The sequence below is a fragment of the Ambystoma mexicanum genome, chromosome 7p (assembly GCF_040938575.1).
Source record: "Ambystoma mexicanum isolate Mex_15411 chromosome 7p, UKY_AmexF1_1, whole genome shotgun sequence".
NCBI classification, from domain to species: domain Eukaryota; kingdom Metazoa; phylum Chordata; class Amphibia; order Caudata; family Ambystomatidae; genus Ambystoma; species Ambystoma mexicanum.
The window spans coordinates 268,706,340-268,718,925 of record NC_090939.1 but is presented as its reverse complement, the minus strand read 5'-3'; the positions used below and the strand labels follow the sequence as shown (position 1 = coordinate 268,718,925).

Sequence of the window (12,586 nt, the reverse complement as noted above, 5' to 3'; positions counted from 1 at the left end):
AGGAAACAGTTTGTCAACTTTTCCAATTCCTCAAATGCATCTACCAGCAGTGGTTCAGATGCAGGCCAATCGGGAACAACAGGACCACCACCTCACTTTTTTTGTCGACAGGGCAGACGAGGATGCAACAAACATCCAGGCCCACCCCCCGTATGCAAACCAGGAACTGGCAGGGCCCTCCTCAACAAACTTGGTAGCTCCAATCTTTAATTTAACATTTTATGTACTTTCCAAAACAGAGATTTGCGTCTTATCGAAAGGTCTGTATTTTGTCCCGACTACCAGGGCCAGATCCTTTGAAACAGAAGTAGAATTACAGAAATTCTACAGAACAATAAGCCTCCAACATTTCTTTAGGAATCCTACATCTACCATAAAAGAACCAACGATTACAAGTCTCAAACCTCTGTCTAAATTCACTCCTACAAACGCTATGGAAAGCCCGGCTATTTTAGCCTTTGAACAACAAATATCTCATGAAATTCAGGGAGCCCTTAAAACCAAAAACAACAGCAGAGATAATCTCACCAAACCAGAAAAAGAAGCATTAAAAGTTCTGCAAAACGACACTTTTCTAATTAAGCCCGCCGATAAAGGGGGAGGCATAGTTCTATGGGGAAAAGCAGCATACGAAACAGAAGTCATGAAACACCTTAATGACAGAACCACATACAAACAACTTGACCTAGACCCTACACCTCGGCTCAAAGAAGAAATTCTTAGTCTCATGAGGCATGCAGTGGAAGAGTGATGGATAGACCTGGATGAAAAAGCATTTCTGATTAATGAACATCCAACACCTGCTCTGTACATCCTGCCAAAAATACACAAAGATCTGCTAGTGCCACCAGGAAGACCTATTGTGCCAGCCATTAACTCTGTTTTAGAGCCCCTATCCATCTATTCCGACTGGTTCTTAAGACCTTTCGTCAAAAAGATGACGTTGTATGTGAAAGACACCATACTATGCCAAAAATACTTAGAACTATTAATCCTAACCCAACCAACATCTTGGTAACACTAGATGTAGTGAGCTTATACACCAGCATCCCCCAACACGATTGCCTAAGGGTGATGACTAAATACTTGGATAATAGAACTACAACACTCACGGAGGTTCCAACCGCATTCATTTTGGAATGCATCAGGCTGGCATTAACTGAACATTTCTTTCTGTACAATGGCCTTTTTTTACAATCAGCTGAAAGGTACGAGTATGGGAGCAACATTTGCACCGGACCTTGCAAATCTGTACATGGACGATTTAGAACAACCATCAATTTACGATTCCACACAACCATACTCAAAATTCATCAAACTATGGCTCCGCTATATTGATGACATCTGCATGATTTGGAGCGGCACTTCTGAACAACTTACTCTGTTTCATAAATGGCTTAATTTGCAAAACCCCTACATTCAATTTACAATACATTCTGATCCTAGTAATATACCATTTCTAGACATTGAAATACAAAAAACAGAGCCAGGAGTTTTAGAAACGATTCTCTATAAGAAACCGACAGATAAAAACACACTTTTAAACTATCTGATAGTTTTCACCCTCATAGTCTTAAGGAAGGCCTCCCATGTGGTCAGTTTCTGCGAATCCGCAGAAACTGTACTCAAATAAATATGTACAATGAACAAATAAAGATACTAAAATCTAGACTAAAAGACAGAGGCTATCCGAAGACGACTGTACAACGGGCCAATAAAAGGGCTCTACATACCAATAGAGCCTCTTGTTTGGAACCTTCACAGCGAAAAAATTTGGAAAAAATTAGATGTGTGAGCACATATAGTCCCATCACTAGCCAACTAAGAAAAATAATCCAAAAACATTGGCATATGATCAAAGCGGAGGACTTTAATCCAGCTATACCCCACTTTGCTTTCAAAAGACAACGTAACATCAAGGACACTCTTGTACACACATATCCAAATACCATCAAAGATAGACCATCATAAACATCCCTGTGGGGTCTCCCTCCAGTTGAAGGTCACCATCGCTGCGGCAAATGCTCGGTATGTGCACAGACCGCGACCATGAAAAATATTACACTAAGAGACACTGTAATTCAACTCACTTCGTTCACCAACTGTCTAACACAATGGGTGGTCTACGCCATCAAATGCCCCAGAAATCTTGTATATATTGGGAAAACTAAATGTCAAATTTGTCAAAGAATATGCAAGCATAAGTCCTGGATTCGCAATAAAATGGAGAATAAACCTTTAGTAGCCCATTTTGTATCGAAACAGCATAAATGCACAGACATGCTGTGGTGTGTGATCCAGGTCATTAAACATCGCCGTAGAATGGAGTGCATTCATTAATAATCTTCCATTTGAACAATATGGCCTTTAGTATCATAGATAAGAACAATACTATGGCCCTCATTACACGTCAGGCGGTGGACCATGGTGCTATTAGCACCATGGTCCATGCTGGATTCTGCCATGGTGGATGGCGGAATTACCGCCCCATTCCAAGGTGAGTGGGGCGGTAATTCCCCATTCACCATTTGCCCTTCCCCATTTTTGCCCCATAGGGCATAATGGGGATGGGGAAGGCGCTAATTACGGCACCGTAGATTACGGTGCCGTAATTAGCACCAAGGTCGCTTAGCGCCTTGGACTTTAACTCCTGCAAAAAGCAGGCGTTAAAGTGTGCATCAGGCGTTAAGGGTTTAACGGCGCTGACGCTCTTTACGGCGCCGTTAACCCCTTAACGCCTGACTTGTAATGAGGGCCCATGTCTCATTTCACAACCTTCTGAGTGTCCCTGCACTAAACATAATGCCACTATTGCTGCATTGTTTGCTCCCCATTTGAAAACTTGGTATTAAGGTTCAATAGAATGCTGCTAAACAATACTAGGTATTTGTGCTATGCTTGCATACCAACACCTGTGCAAGCGCACCCCTTGGGCCGAGTAATGGGATTTGCATCCGTACCATCTTCTGGATGATCTTTATGAAAACAGAATATCCACAAGAACTACCAGAAGTACCAATTGAAAACTCTAGAAATTGGCAGAGACGGAAATACTCACCCCCGCTATGAATAACTCCTTATAACCATCATTAAGTGATTTCAAAGACACAGCTATTACCTATATTACGGTATTCTCGCGCTGTACATGTTCAGAGAATGCTTTCTTCAACTATGATGCCATTAATTTGGCGTGGTTTACGTCAATAACCTTGACGAGGGTTTTAAATACACAAACCAATTTCCCATCCGGGATAAATAATTGAATTTAAGTGGTTTTTCAGCACTAAGGTCACGTGACACAATACGATCCAGCTTAACACAGCAATTTTTTCATAATAACTAATGAATACTGCTGTTTAAACAATTACTTTTAGATACAATGTGTGGGCTTCTCTGGACTTCAATTATTATAATTGCGCCAGGGTTTTTTTAAATTTACATCCGTAACATGTCACGTGACTTACATACACTAGGTCACGTGACACGATACAAACTTTTTAAACATGGATGCATTCCTGGGAACTTCTCGCGAGACGCACAGCCCGTGTTCAGAGAGAAATCCTTGCCACAAGAAAACTAACAGGTAAGCGACGGAGATCCAGCTTCCCTATTCCTAAGATCAGGGCCTGCATTAGCAGAGAAATACTGTTCGAATACCTTTATGATATCCAAGTTCTCCACCATTTTTTTAAATGTTTTTTTTTTTTAAAAGGACTCTGAATATAACGGGACATTACATAAATAATACAGAGAATTGCATAATTTGGTTCTTTTGCAAAATATGCAGAAACAAGGGTTTTTGAAACATTTTTGTTTCCCCCTGTTTCGTTTACAGATGCCACCACAGCAATCATTTGCGAAATGCCACTCCAGTTCAAAGGATGCATAAGGGTTTCTTCACCTAACTAAAAAGTCCCATACAAGGACACACAGCCTGATACGTCAATTTCTGTAAGTGTTTTTGTCTTTCTGTTTCGAAATAAGTTTGAACCAGCAATATAGTTGAAATTTAAAATAAATGATGGAACACTAGTTCCCTCTCTCCCTTTATTATTCTAGGGAACTGGATACTGGATGCTACTATTGAAATACCCAGTATTCCAAGCTCAGATGTCCTAAATTACAACATATGGACAACAGGTGGGTGTGGTGTTCGATTCTCTAAGCATAAAATGAGTCATCACCTTTGAATAACTAACTGGGGAGCACATGTTCTTTTTCAAGCCCTACAATAACTCTTTAAAAAAACTCTTATGTATTTTTATAGATCATTAAATCTATTAATGGGGAATGAAACTAATCTTCCAGAATCATTAATCTATGTCCTGAAGATGGCCCAACATTACAATCGGTGACCACCCCAGACAAAGGTGGTACACTTCAAAAGGCCGAAACATATGACGACGGAAAAAGGAAATATAATGGTTTTTTTCCTATGTCATCCATGCATATATGATTAACTGTTATGCTTGAAGAAGATTCAATTTCTGATTTACCCCGTTATTGTATAAACTCTTGGTATGAATGGTGATCAAAAGATTTAATGTTTGAATGTTTTTTAACATGGTTTTATGTAGAATTAGAAATGTATTTTGTATGAAAAACCTAGTGCTCAAATAATTGCCCTTACCCAAGTGTCGGTTCTACCTACCAATAAGGTAGTACCTCCACACCCTATCCTGCTGTACATACAGGACACCAGAGAGGGGTAGTCAATCTGTAGGCAAGTGTCTTCCATGTCAGAGAGAACCTGCCCCGCTGACTTCACCCGGATCAGCCAGTCGTCCAGATAAGGAAATACGTGGCCCACTGATCTCCTGAGGTGAGCCACGACTACTGCCATGAGCTTGGTGAAGATCCTCGGAGCGTGGGTCAACCCACAAGGCAGCACTTTGAACTGATAGTGCTTGTCCCCTATGAGGAGCCTTAGGAACTTCCTGGGCTTTTGACGAATCTACACATAGAAATGGGCGACCTGTAGGTCTATCGACACAAGCCAATCCTGAAGTTCGAGCGTGTGGAGAATCTCTCTCAAGGTCACCATCCTGAACTTTTCTTTCCTCAGGAAGTTGTTCAAGGCACTTCAGTCCAGAATGGGAAGTAGACCTCCTTCCTTCTTGGGCACCAGAAAATACTGGGAATACCAGGCCAACCCTCTATTCGGGAGGTACCTCTTCCACGGCACCCTTTGACAACAGGGCTCTCCGTTCTTCCTGGAGCTTATTTTCTGGTTGGATTGGGGGAGGTTGGGGTCTGTTCAGTGACCTTTTTAAGAAGGGCAGACAACCCCACCGAATTGTTAGCAAGGCCCAGTCATCAGAGGTGATCTCCTGACACCAGGACCAATGCCCTACCAACCGTCCACCAACCGGTAAATCATGGGAGGGGAAATACCGGTAAGTCATGGGAGGGGAAATCAAAGTGGCTTAAGGGCGTGGCCGCCCCTGCCACTGTCGGGTTTGCCCTCTGGAAACCCCTTTGCCCCTTCCGGGACACGAGAAACACCTTGCGGGAGCTGCGCTTTTCTGCTATCGGGTACATAGAGCCTATAGCCTCTGTCTTTAGAGGCAAAGCTGAAAGTAGGTTTGGCCAGCTAGGCCTGGTGACTAAGCAGCAATTTTAGACTCTTTGAATGTTTCTGAGGAGTCATCTGCCTTTTGTCCAAAAAGCAGATCGCCCTCAAAAGGCATGTCCAGGAAAGATCCAAAATGGCTACCAGGAGGAGAGCACCGTAATCGATGATCTCCTGCCCCCCGGGTCCAATTCGAGGATATTTGCAACAATCGTCCCTCCCCGGGCACGATAAAACGGATAACATAAGGACCCAATCTAATGGGGGACAGCAGCCGTCTTGAATCTGGACTGTTTAGCCAGCGAACACAGCAAGATAGGCCCCAAGAGGTGAGAACACAGCAGAGCGCCTCTCTGCCACAAAGCCACCTCCTGGGGAGTAGGGCAAGGAGTGGACCGTGAGTGGAAGGCACCCGACTCGTAACAATGAAATAGCCCATGGAGAAACGCAGGAACGGAGCAGGACCCAAGAAGGTTAAGTAGGTGCACCAGACTTAAAGGAGTCCTCGAGGCTGCGCCCCAGGCGGGAGAGCGAACCACTGAGGCGGTGGAAGAAGGAATAAACCTGACCGGGCTCGGAGCAGATCATGAGTGACCTGGAGCAGGCTGGGAGATAGAGAGAGGGTGAGACATCCGATGGTGCACCAAGAGAGAGTCCGGGGGGAACTTTGCCTGGAGGTGGTCTGGCCGCCAAGTTGGGCTCCACACTCGGGCGACCATCCGGTGGGAAGAGGAGCAGAGTTGTGGGTAAGCAGAAATAAAGCCCCGCTCCCTCCCTCGCCCAAAGGGAAGAGATGGATCGCTCCTGGGCCCCGCGTGTATACTGAGATAGTGGGGTGCAATTAACAAAGCGGTCCAACTCCCTGCCCAAGGGCCACGGACAGGGGGGGCGAACACCAGGCTTGAGCCACTGTTGAATTCTGACTCTCGAGAGATGACCCGGGTGAGCCTTAAGCCAATAAAACTATGTGGCGGGAAAGATGGAGAGTGTCTCTAAGCTGCACACTGAGGTCCCGGGCGATTTCGCTGGTGTCCTTTCAGGAATGGAGATGGGACAGGAGATCTACTGGGAGGAGGGGATCTTTTCTCTCCATAAGCTTTAGACCTACAATCCGTGCACACAGCCACAGAGACTCCTTAGGGAGATAGCAAGCTCACCCTCAAAAGTTCTATACCTCAAAATATGATATACTAGGAGCTGAATTACACAGGGAGACTCCAAGGTGAGCACACACAACCAAAAAATGGATGCACAAAGAATGTATTTGGTCATGATGCTGAGCAGAACTAAGGGAACCAAGTCGAGTCAGTCGGAGAGGTTCGACATAAGTACTGAGAACTGCACACTATCCTTAAGAACAATCTGCAGGGTCAACGCTTTTCCGGCTAACTAATATCCACAGGACCTAGGAAAGAATCCTACTTTATCGAGGCGAACAGTGGACAACATTTCTAAAAATGGAGGAAAAAGAGACTCAAAGGGGGCAAAGAATCCCCAGGAAAGCAACATCCAGAAGACATTGGAATTCCACCAGAGGATGATCGGAGTCATAGAGTGGGGCCCTTAAGGAAAGAACCAGGGGCAGACCAAGAGACATGTTGGCTGCCCTTCACGATTACAGTCAGAAAGAAACGGTTTTGGCAGCATCAAGGAAAATTAAAAGATTACATATAATGGCTCAGAGTTACAGCTCTTCCAAGACCTTTCTCAAATAACCCTTCTCAAAAGAAACCCTGCTCAAAAGAAAAAAGATGGGTCCGGTCATGAGCGTCATTCGGTACCGTTCGACATTCCCATTCAGTATGGTTTTTGAATGGGAAGGACGGCAATACCGTATCTCGTCTTGTGAAGGAGTGAGAATTCTGGGAATTGACATTCGGTACCGTTCGACATTCCCATTCAGTATGTTTTTTTGAATGGGAAGGACGGCAATACCGTATCTCGACTGGTGAAGGAGTGAGAATTCTGGGAATTGATGTTGACGAGCAGGGGCCAATTGAGCCCTCGTCGAATACTCGGAACAAAAAGAAGGCATGGGAATGGACCACGGCAAGGCCAAAAACCTCCAGGAAGAAACGTGCTCCTGAACTGCGGGGGCCCAGAGATCGAAAACCGGAGGAGCAAGGGAATCCTTCGAATGACTCCACAGCCACCTGAAAAGGAGAAGCACGGATCCTGAGATCACAAGATCAGACTAGCCCAGGGAGGGTGGTCAATTATTCGTTAGAGGTACCGGGGGAGGGGGAGGTGGGATTTGGAACTCGATATGGGTTTGGGCGAACCCGCCCTTCTTCACGCTGGGTGGGAGTTTGGGCTCAATCCCTGTGAGGGCGATTCAGGGGGTGCTAGAGGCTGGTTGAGCCCACCCAGGTAGGGGGAGGGTGAAGGGGAGGGCAGAGGGGAGGTTTGGGGGGAGGAAGGAAATCGGGAGGGATCCCAATCAAGAGTCCTGGCTATAGATGGATATCACAAATGGTTACAACAATGGCTAAGGCCAACAAGCTAAACATCACCTCACTAAATATTAACGGATTAATCTCTCCCGTGAAAAGAAAGAAATAGAACAATTCCTACAAAGGAAGAGACCAGATTTGCTAACACTACAGGGAACTCACGTACAAGCCCGAGATAAACATAAAATTAGGATACAGGGATACCGCCAAATCTTCCAATCCATCGATACGGGTAAGAAGGGAGGGGTGTTGATAGCAATTCATAATAATCTTGATCTCATAGTAGCGGCCTCAAAGACGGACGCCAAAGGGAGATATTTGGCATTAATTTTGCATTCGCAGATGACATGTTATTTACACCCTAGCCACCATATATGCCCTCAATTCCAGTCAAAACTGGTTTATTCAGGCAAGGCTGTTCAAATTATAGGCATTTGCCAGAGGGCAAATAATATTATCAGTGGACTTTCATATGGCCTGGGGCACAGGGGTGGACAGAAGCACAGGGACAGCACATAGCCATTGCAATCCCTTCGAAAGAATTGACTGAGAAGATCGCAAGGCTTTCCTTGGTGGACGCATGCAGTGGCGTCATTTCACCAAAATGCCAGGGGTAGCGGAAGTGACACCACACGACCTTTGACCTCTGATGACATCACAGGGAGTGATGTCATTTGACCCCCCACCTCGAAGAGACATCACGAGAAACGATGGAACACGCCTTTCACCCCTTGATAAAACAGGAAGGGACATCACATATTGTTCCCAAGTACACTACAAAAAATATGGTTGTTATATCACTATAATGTTATGTACATTTCATAGAAGAATGGATCACCATATGTATCATTAATATCAGTGTGTATAGGCCCATATTACCAAATTACTGTGAATGCTAGCAGACAACCCAAGGCCAAATGATAATGATATGGTAATATATAGCACTTAAGCTTAAGTGCTTATACATACAATATCACCCAACCTGTGTTGGTTCTCATTTATCGACCTCAGAAGGGTGAAAAGCTGAGTTGAGGTGTTTAAGAACAGGCTAAATCAGTGACTCGCCACCTGAAGTGTGCCTAAAAGAAACCTTTGAGTCTAGCAATTATTGGATAGAATTCCAGAAAGACAAATTGTGTTATTCCTATTCTTTCTTATTTAGCGTCACTGCTCAAAGTGATACACTTGTAGAACCCCGTTTTTTTTTTAGAGCCCTGAACAAGAAAGTCTGCCACACCAAAAAATAAAGAGACATATGACGCTGGCCACAACCCAGGAGCTTACATTTAAAAAAAAAAAGTTTTAAACAAATCTTTTTTTTCTAGGGGTGCAAGGGGGAGCTCAGGGGTCGCAACTGCGACTCCTGGTGACCCCAAATGACGTCCCTGGACGCAGGGAGGGATAAGAAGGGCGCTATGAAAGGGTATACCTTTTTCTCACATGTTCATAGGACCTCATCTAGGATAGACTACATTTGGCTGTCACGATCCTTGTTGGGCCTGGTCACAGACATAGAGGTGGGCACAATTGCATTATTCGATCATGCTCCCGTAACCCTGAGTTTAAGAAGGAAAGCTGGCTCCCCGGGGTTATGGAAGTGGAGATACCCCACATGCATATTCAAAGACAAAACTTTGAGGGAGGAGATATGAGCTGGTATAAAGGAATTCTTTCAAGATAACAAACGGGGACACGAGCCAGCATATGCTGTGGGACGCGTTCAAGGCTACGATTAGAGGAAAGATTATAGCCATAAAGGCCCGACGAGATGGAGTGTGTAGACTTCTAGAAAGGGAACTGGAGGAGAACCTAAAACAAGTTATGGCCTGCATGGGCATGGAAGCTAGTATGGAAGTAAGGAGGGAATACAGAGCAGTTAAGGGCCAATTGTAAAATGTTCAAACAAGGGCTGCAGACCAATCACTGTTGTACCACAAACAGAAGTATTACATAAAAGCAAACAAGGCGGATTGTCTCTTTTTAAAAAAAAATGTAAACATTTTTTATTACCAACACACCAAACATTACAACTTAGAGGACATTTACATTCAAGTTTGCTGCGATATCGTCATACATCAAACATTGCAGTCCTCCCCCCCTCCCCTTTAACTCGAGCCCCTATTGCCATGCCGCCCGCCAAAATATCTCATTATGCTCTCACATCTCCTTCGCAGAGTCCTCGTTGGGACCCGCCTTGGGGTTGCCTGCTAATGTGGACACGAGTTGCCTCCATTCTATCAAGGGTCCCACTTCTTCCTCCCCACCCCTACTAATTGCTTCATACCAGACTGTCGTTTCTGCGTCCGCCCATTTTAGGAGGTCCGCCCACCATGCCTCTATCCTTGGGCGCTGGGTGGCCTTCCAGCACATAACGATTCTTTGTTTGGCCAGAATGTAGGCTAGGTCCTTCATTTTACTAACATGTTTCAAGTTACGCGTCCGGGCGAACACCCCCAGCAAACATGCCCAAACTGATTCCACCTCTAAAGTGATCCCTTTCTCCGCCAGGTGCAACTTGATCTCTGTCCAGAATCTGCCCACCTCCGGGCAAGCCCAGAACATATGTATCAGCCCCCCTTCCGCCTCACCGCACTGTGGGCACTTTTGCGCCGCTGGGTTCCCAAACTTGGCAATCCTACCGGGGGTCATATATGCCCTATGGGTGACATAGAGCTGTATCTGCTGAAGCCCTGCGTTGCGAGACACCTTGTGGTACCTCTGAACTCTGTCCCATTGTCCATCTAGTCGGGGTTCTCCCACCTCCTCCCAATCCCGTCTCAATTGCAGCACCTCCTTACCCACCCTGGACATCAGTAATTCGTATATGCGGGACACTTCATGCCCACCCGCCGAGATATCGTACATTGTCTCAATGGCCATATCTGGTTGCTCGGATAACTCTTCCGCAGGCCATCTGTCCAACACCACTTTAATAACTCTAGTATGGGTAATGTGTTGGCCTACGTGCACCCCGGTGTCTTCCATCAGCCTACTGAAATCTAGTGCCTCACCCTCTTGCCATACATCCCCAAGGGTCACAAGTCCCGTTGATTCCCAGTATTTACGGATCACTATTGTCAATTGCGGGTCCTCTCCGCATACCGCTACCAGCGGCACCTGCGCGGGGAGCATGGGGTTGGAATTCCCACCAGCTGCCACATTTTGTTCCAGATTTCCCAGCCCAGTGTTAGGAGCTTTGCCCTTCCCTGCACCTTAGCTTTAGGCAACCACACCACCTCCCTCAAATAATAAGGGGCAGAGTCCTTATACAAAAGCCTGGTCTCGGCGGACTCTTCCTCGGACAGCCACCTGGTCACGTACTGAAGCTGTCCTGCCAGATAATATAGCTCAAAGTTCGGTAGGTTTATACCCCCTTTGTCGCTCAGGTTTTGTAACTTCCATAAAGCCACCCTGTTTCTGGTATTGTGCCAGAAGAAGCCCCTACATAAACTATGGAGTTTCCCGAAAAACCATCTGGGGAGCATACATGGAATATTCACAAAGAAGTGCAGCAGTCTCGGCAGGACCACCATCTTAAGCAGCGCCACCCTACCCATCATGGCTAAAGGGAGCCTAGACCAGAACCCCATGCTGATCTTAATGCCTGCTACTGCCCGCTCCGTGTTGTGTTTGTGTTCGTCCTCAACCGAGTGGTATATATCGATGCCTAAATACCTAAAGGTGCTGGTCTGCCAGGGTATCGGCAAGGCCGGCAAGTGTTCCACTGGGACCCTTTTATATCTTCCCATGGGGAACAAGCTCGATTTCCTGGGGTTCACCGCTATGCCCGAGAGGGTGGCATAATGTTCCATCACCTCCAGGACAAATTGCAAGTTTTCCTCTGGGAAGCGCAGGTATAACAGGATGTCATCCACATACAGCGAAGTAAGGTGCGCCCCTCCCTTTGTGGGGATACCAATCTCCCCATACTGTTGTCTGAGGCAGATTGCCAGCGGCTCCAGAGCGAGGATGTACAACATGGGCGACCAGAGGAAACCCTGTCTCGTGCCCCTGCTGGGCTGCCATTTGTCTGAGATCATGGCGCCAGTTTTAACCCTGGCGATTGGGGAGCTATAAATCATTTTAACCCACTTCAGGTACCCTGGCCCCATGCCATACTCCCCCAGCACCGCCAGCAGCCACCTCACCGAATCAAACACCTTAATTGCTTCCGAGACTGTCGCCATTTCGCCCGGGTCTTTTTCTGTTTGCTCGATTATGTGGTGGAGTCTACTGTGGTTGTCCTTTATATTCCTGCCTGGTACGTACACTGTTTGATTGGTATGGACCAGTTTCCCTATGACGCGTTTGAGCCTGTTTGCTAACGCGGCAGTAAGGATCTTACTATCTTGGTTTAAGTATGGACAAGGGTCGGTAGGATCCGCAGTCCGAGCTTGGTTTGCCTGGTTTCAAGAGTGGGATTATTACCGCCTCCCTAAGGGACTCCGGCAGCTTCCTTTGTTCATACGCCTCGTTTAACATGGCGAGCAGCGGGGGAGCACCTCCTGCTTGTATGTTTTATAAAATTCACTCGAGAGCCCATCTGACCGTAGGGCCTTAC

General features: G+C 46.0%; 1 protein-coding gene and 1 long non-coding RNA gene across 2 annotated transcripts in view; both read left to right on the top strand.

Moving 5' to 3' along the window:
- The window catches only part of URB1 (URB1 ribosome biogenesis homolog), a 2,274,827-nt gene that overhangs the window by 2,204,443 nt on the left and 57,798 nt on the right, over positions 1-12,586 (top strand). The gene's annotated exons all lie outside the window — the stretch shown is intronic.
- On the top strand, positions 3,483-4,140 carry LOC138526038 (uncharacterized). Its single transcript, XR_011283470.1, has 3 exons — positions 3,483-3,583; positions 3,836-3,951; positions 4,060-4,140. It is a non-coding gene; the product is annotated as an uncharacterized lncRNA (long non-coding RNA).